Here is a 6,012-nt window from a genome sequence, read left to right on the forward strand (position 1 = left end):
CCCTGGTGTCTGTTTGATTGGTTCCCATGTCCCACCCCCATAGGTATGGCCCCCAAGGTTCTTGGCTACATCCTGGGGAAACTGAGGGAGCCTGCCGATATACTCAGGGGTCTGGCCTAGGACCCTCTGAGGCCCTGGGAGGGGGCTGCCTGCAGCAGCCTGTGCACAACACGAAGTCACCCACGCCTGGCGCAGCTGCGCACCCGCCACCCCGTTACCCAGCAACGGGAGCTCGGTGACAGGGCTCCTGGGGGCGTCCGCCACCCGCCCCCTTCCGGAGCCTGCAGGGGGGTGGGGGTGGGGGTGGACCCCGAGAGCTGAACGTAGTGGAGGAACTCGACAAGCTCTAGCCCAAACGTGCCTCGGGACCTCCCCACCACGCCGCCCCATTGTGCACGAGTTGAACACCCACCGCAAACCCTCTTGGAATTAGGAAAAGGGGTGCGAGTGGGGATTCGAGAGGCTGAGAGCTTTCAGGAGACCATGAGAGTTTAAATCCCTGTTTGAGAGAGACACCAGGTCCCAGGGGTCTGCAGAGCTCTGGGGCTGAGGCAGGGTGGCCTGGGACCGGGAGGAGCTGCCCCATGGCACCGGCTGTGCCAGGGGAGTCGCCGCACCCCACCTAGTGGCCAAGGCTGGTACTGGGAGCCGCGTCTGTTCAGGGCCACCGCTGCCGGGGTGGGGGTCCGCCTTCCCACCTGCAGGGCCTTCCCACCTGCAGGGGCGTTCCGTGGCTCCTGGGGAGCTTGGGGGGAGCGCAGCGCCCACAGCGCCCACGCTGTTCACCCCCCACTGCCTACCGTTGCGCACAGGCGTCCGCGAACCCTTGGCTTCCCCCCTCCCTCACGGTTCTCTGACCCGCTCTGAGGTCCTTGATACTTCCGCGGGGCGCACTCCCGACCACTGTCCTTGGGTGGCTCCTTGAATCCCCCACCTGCAGCTCTTGAGATGCCTCCAACCGCACCGCCCCACCCGTGCCATGCTGTCCCCCAGCCCTGTCACAGTGCGCACCCCATGGTCCGTGTACCACTCTGCAGTTGCGTGGTGAGCGCTTGGCACGTATGAGGCCCTCAGCGCCAACAACCGCACCACAGACGCCCATCCAAAACTCCTCTCCTCTTTATTTATTTTATTTTTTGGTTTTTCAAGACAGGGTTTCTCTGTGTAGTTTTGGTGCCTGTCCTGGAACTCACTTGGTAGCCCAGGCTGGCCTGGAACTCACAGAGATCCGCCTGCCTCTGCCTCCCGAGTGCTGGGATTAAAGGCGTGCGCCACCGCCGCCCGGCAAGAACATTGTTTTATGCCATAACAAGCCCTCTGCTCCGCTCCCCAGCCGCCAGGAATACTCTCCTTCAATCTACATTCCGAGTTCTGGACCTTTTCTGTGGCGTCCCATACCGCACTTCGGCCTGGGTGTCTGGTTCTCTCACGGAGCATCATGCTTTCCAGATCCCTCCACAGGTGGGCCGCGACCCCCTCGGGGGTCGAATGACCCCCTCGCAAGGGTCGCCTAAGACCGTATTTACATTATGACTCATAACAGCAGCAAAATTAGCCAGGCGTGGTGGCCCACGCCTTTAAACCAGCATTCGGGAGGCAGCGGCGACAGCAAACAGAATTAGTTAGGAAGTAACAACAAAAACAGTTTCATGGTTGGGGGGTCGCCACAGCATGAGGGACTGTGTTAAAGGGTGGTGGCAGGGGCCTGGAGAGATGGCTCAGTGGTTAGAGCCCTGGCTGCTCTTCCAGAGGACCTGAGTTCAATTCCTGGCAACCACAAGGTGGCTCCCGACCATCTGTGAGATCTGGATCTGGTGCCCTCTGCTGGCCTGCAGGGACACATGCAAACAGAGCACTCATACCTAAAAAGATAAATAAAATTTAAAAATTTAAAAAATAGAATAAAATAAAGGGTCTTAGCACTGGGGAGGTTGAGAACCGCGGCTCTAGGCTGTCAGGTGTCAGCCTTTCTCCTGTTCAGGACTGAACAAGACTCCAGCGTGCAGATGGACTGTGCTGTGTGTTTATCATCCATCCATCCATGTACGGAGTGTGAGTTGCGTTTAAAATTTGACTCCTGTGATTAATGCTGATGAGAACAGTAATATTTAAGTTCTTGGTAGAAGTCTGTGTTTATTTCCCTGGTAAGCAACGAAGGATCTACTGGCAGGGCTTCATGGGACACTCGCCATCTCCCTTACTGGGCTTATTTCACGGATACCCTGCTGAGACTCCCCCTTGGAGGGGCTGGGGACGTGGTCAGGGTGGAGCCCCGCCTAGAATCCCCCAGTGAGGGTCTGGGGGCGTGGTCAGGGTGGAGCCCCGCCTAGAATCCCCCAGTGAGGGGCTGGGGGCGTGGTCAGGGTGGAGCCCCGCCTAGAATCCCCCAGTGAGGGTCTGGGGGCGTGGTCAGGGTGGAGCCCCGCCTAGAATCCCCCAGTGAGGGGCTGGGGGCGTGGTCAGGGGTGGAGCCCCGCCTAGAATCCCCCAGTGAGGGTCTGGGGGCGTGGTCAGGGTGGAGCCCCGCCTAGAATCCCCCAGTGAGGGTCTGGGGGCGTGGTCAGGGTGGAGCCCCGCCTAGAATCCCCCAGTGAGGGTCTGGGGGCGTGGTCAGGGTGGAGCCCCGCCTAGAATCCCCCTTGGAGGGCCTGGGGGCGTGGTCAGGGTGGAGCCCCGCCTAGAATCCCCCAGTGAGGGGCTGGGGGCGTGGTCAGGGTGGAGCCCAGCCTAGAATCCACCAGTGAGGACTGGGGGCGTGGTCAGGGTGGAGCCCCGCCTAGAATCCCCCAGTGAGGGGCTGGGGGCGTGGTCAGGGTGGAGCCCCGCCTAGAATCCCCCAGTGAGGGGCATGGGGGCGTGGTCAGGGTGGAGCCCCGCCTAGAATCCCCAGGGAGGGGCTGGGGGCGTGGTCAGGGTGGAGCCCCGCCTAGAATCCCCCAGTGAGGGGCTGGGGGCGTGGTCAGGGTGGAGCCCCGCCTAGAATCCCCAGAGAGGGGCTGGGGGCGTGGTCAGGGTGGAGCCCCGCCTAGAATCCCCCAGTGAGGGGCATGGGGGCGTGGCTCCATGGTGAGTACCAGCCTGGCCTCCACAAGTCCCTGGATTCCAATCTCTTGCCTGGAAAACAAAAAAAGAAAGAAAAGAAAAAACTCATCCTGGAGGTGCTGCGCTGTTCTCCCCTCTGCCTGTGCTTTTCACAATCACGAATGTGGCTAGAGTGGGTGTGGTATACACAGGGTTCCTAGCAGCCCGAGCAGGTGGAGGCAGGAGGATCGGAAGTCCAGAACCATTTTCACTACTAAGAATGTTCAGATCAGCCTACATTTAAAAAAAACAAAGAAAGATATGCATAGCGGCCCACAGGCCCGTGGGCTCGGAGGCCAGGCCGGAGGAGGGCGTCACCCTGTCCGGTCACTCGGCGGCGGTGACTGGACGGGACAACCTCGCCGCTGTGCGTCGTCTGGCTGGGTACCCGGGGACACCAGGTCTTGACCGCTAGTCTGGTGGGGGTTGAGATGGGACTTGCGTTAAGCACACTCTCAGATGGCGAGGTGTCTGGGAGGGTGCTCAGGACTCCCGTCCTCGGAGACGAACCGTCAGCTTTCCCTGCGGCGCGCACGCTCCCGTTGTCCTGGCTGAGGCGCAGTCCCCCCCCCAGTCACAGGCTGAAAAGCCCAGGCCTGGGACGCCCCTCTTGCTGACCCAGCACCCCGCGCCTGCTCCTAGGGCTCAGGGTCAGGCTTCGGGTCTGAAGTTACACCCGGTCTCTATGCTCTCCCATCGCTCCGCTCCCTTGTTTATAGTTGGTGCGTAAATACACTTAAACCTCATTTCTACACCACGCAACGCATTCACAGGGCTGTGCTGTGCTCCCCACGTCCTGTCCCCCCACACTGAAGCTTTGCGTCTGACACGATCCCAAGCCCCAGCCCCGGCACCTGCCACCCTCCCTTGTCTTAGTGACTCCTCCACCTCCTGGGAGGGGAACTGTGTTGTCTTTCTGAGTGTGCCTTTTATTTATTTCTTTTTCTTTTCTTTCTCCCCCCCCCACCCCCAGACAGGGTTTCTCTGTCTGTCCTGGATCTCCCTCTGTAGACCAGACCAGGCTGGCCTCAAACTCACAGAGATCCTCCTGCCTCTGCCTCCCAAGTGCAGGGATTAAAGGCGTGCGCCACCACCCACCCGTTATTTGTTTATTTTTAAATATCAGTTTCTGATAACCCAGGCTGGCCTTGAATTCTCTAGGTAACTGAGAAGATCTTGAAGGAACCCCTCTATCTCCACTGTACTGAGATTACAGGTGCGTACCACCCGAATTCCCTTTTTAAGGCTGTGTAATATTCCACCCTGTGCATGGACCACTCCACATATGTCCATCATGCATCAGTACTTATCGAGGTTACTTCTATCTGTGTGATGTTTTAAATGATGGTTTGTGACATAAGTGTTGAAATAGCCTTTCAAAATCATGTGTTGGCTCATGCTTGTAATCCTCAGACCCTGGAAGCTGAGGCAGTTGGATTTTATGGAATTTAAAATGAGCCTGGAGCACAGGAGATTCTGTTTAAATAAATAAATAAATCAATAAACACCAAATTAATTAAGGGATTAAAAATAAAAATGGCCTGCAGTCATGGTGGCTCAGGCTTGTAATCTCGGCATTTAGGAAAACTGCCACAGGTTCAAGATCAGTCTGGGCTACAGTGTCAGATCCTGTCCACACAAACAAACAAAACTAACAAAAAGAGGGAGTCCGTGGAGGGGTGGGGGCTGGGGGGGGCGCAGCTCAGTTGCTAGGGTGCCCGCCCCCGTGGCCTTTTTATCTCCAGAGCAGTATCATGGGGCAAGTCCGTGGCCAGTCTGTGCTACACGAGACCTTACCTCGATCAAAAGCAAAACAGAAAACGGGCTGGGGAGACGGGGACCTGAGTTCTAACCCCAGCTCCCGTTTAAAGCCAGGCGTTTCGTATGCAACCCGAGCCTTGCCGGCTGAGGGAAGCAGATCCTCCACGTTTGACTGTCAGATAGCACAGCTGAAGTACTTCGGTAAGAAGCCTTAGGGCGGCGGTGGCGCACGCCTTTAGTCCCAGCACTCGGGAGGCAGGGGCAGGCGGATCTCTGTGAGTTCGAGGCCAGCCTGGGCTACCAAGTGAGTTCCATGTAGATGTAACCAACCTTCTGATTAAATAAGAAACACAGAACCAATGCAAAGAAGAAAGCCAAGAGGTCAGAGCTAAGAGCTAAAACCTTACCCTTACTCCTGCGGTGGTCCTACCTCTCCGAACCAGAGCTACCCTTGTGTTAAAGTCTTTATATAGAGTTTCTGTTCTGCCTTCTCATTGGTTGTAAACCTAACCACATGACCGCCTCCTCACGGCCTGCCTGTATAAGCCTCCAGGTTTTCCATGATTGGTATTGAGATTAAAGGCATGTGTATCCAATACTGGCTGTATCCCTGAACACACAGAGACTTACCTAGCTCTGCCTACCAAGTGCTGGGATTACAAGCGTATGCCACCACTGCCCTGCTTTCCTATGGCTTGCTAATAGCTCTGACCCCCGGGCAACTTTATTTATTAACATACAAATAACATTTTAATACAAATAAAATATCACCATATTTCCCCTTTTCTATTTTAATAAAAAGGAAAAAAAAAGAAAAAGCTTATAACTAATATAAGAAAAACTATATACAAAAGTACAATAACTATATACAATATATACAAGTAATAAATACCTAAACAATGTCTAGTTCATTTGTATTTGACAAATTCAGAGAAAATAATTCCATATTCTATCCTATTATATCTAATTCACATTCTATCCTAATAAATCTTCAACTATAACTAACTAATCTTCAACTCCCTCAGAGACCCAAGAAGGAAATAATATTAGCTAACAAAAAAATAAAAACAGGAAGTATATGAAAGCAACTTCCAAAAAATTGTGAGTTGACAGAAACAGCCAGCTGTCTGGACAGTCATCTGAGGTTTCTCCGCAGTGTTGGGGCATCAT

Source organism: Peromyscus californicus, unplaced genomic scaffold (genome assembly GCF_007827085.1).
Source record: "Peromyscus californicus insignis strain IS unplaced genomic scaffold, ASM782708v3 Scaffold_1__1_contigs__length_55948999, whole genome shotgun sequence".
In the NCBI taxonomy this organism is placed as follows: Eukaryota; Metazoa; Chordata; class Mammalia; order Rodentia; family Cricetidae; genus Peromyscus; species Peromyscus californicus.